Below are 1,268 nucleotides of genomic sequence, written 5' to 3'. Positions count from 1 at the left end.
TAAACTAGCTAGCAGTAGATATCAGTAGATACTAAATAATAAACGATATTGTGCAGCACGCAAGATAGACAGCGCACAATGTGCTTTGAGGCAGCAGCCAAGAGAGCTGTAGTCCGCGTCTGTGAATACCCGTGTGTACACCTGTGTGGATCAGCATGCTTGTATTCCAAAGGTTTCTCCATGTAACGAGTAGTACGAGTCTTAAAGTCTGAGGTGTGCAAGGTGAACATGAATGGAGACACCACAGTTCCCCGTGTAGCTCCTGAACTACACATCACCAAATCAAACAGCCCAATCTCACACAGTGCAGCCTGTCTGTCTGGTAGTCAGTGATCCATGAGATGGTCAACGTGTTTCCTGATGTTTCCTGCTGCTTCTCTCTCTTGTGTTAATTGGAGATAGTTTAGCCAGGAGCCATCACCATTCCCCTCTGAGGCCTTCCTCAAACTGCAACTGCAATTCATACTCATGCCATCAGCCATTAGCTACTACAAATACTGTCAACTTTAAAACGAGGATGTGGTCCCACCTAGTAAAATACACTTAAGAACTCAAAGAAGGTGACCTAGACCAGCGGTCCCCAACCTTTTTTGCGCCACGGACCGGTTTATGCCCGACATTATTTTCACGGACCGGCCTTAAGGTGTCACAGATAAATACAACAAAATAAAACTAGTACCGGTACCAAAAAAAAGAAGATTTATTCATAACACACCTGAAAAGACCCAGGAACGACCCATTCAATGATAAAAACGATGACAAAATAACGCTGAAAACCGATAAAAACCCTGAAAACCACACATTTCACACCTGAGCCTCAACTCTCGCGGCCCGGTACCAAACGACTCACGGACCGGTACCGGTCCGAGGCCCGGGGGTTGGGGACCGCTGACCTAGACCATGCAGCTGTTACTACCTAAAATAAATAAGCACAAGCTCTCTGCAGGATGTGGATGGCTGCTTCATTCATTCACCGATTTGCTCTGTATAAAAAAATGAGAAGGGTTCAGGAGATGTTTTCACCTGGAGTCTCTCCAGCACTTTGATCACATACAATGTGAGAGTAACTGATTGATAGTTTCTTAAACTCAGATGGTGTCAGCATGTTTGGTATAGGAACTAGACAGCGTGTTTTCTATAATACCAGCATCTTATCCTATTTCAGACTGTGGTAGCCAGCCGTCTGTGACTGGGGATTAGAGAGACCAGTGAGGATAGTGTAGGGTGTGTGGTGGTGGAGGAGGAAGCACAAGGCTAGACCTGTTGAA

The sequence above is a fragment of the Pundamilia nyererei genome, unplaced genomic scaffold, assembly GCF_000239375.1.
Source record: "Pundamilia nyererei isolate P.nyererei 1_Seehausen unplaced genomic scaffold, PunNye1.0 scaffold00050, whole genome shotgun sequence".
Lineage (NCBI taxonomy): Eukaryota > Metazoa > Chordata > Actinopteri > Cichliformes > Cichlidae > Pundamilia > Pundamilia nyererei.
This window is presented reverse-complemented; position numbering follows the sequence as displayed.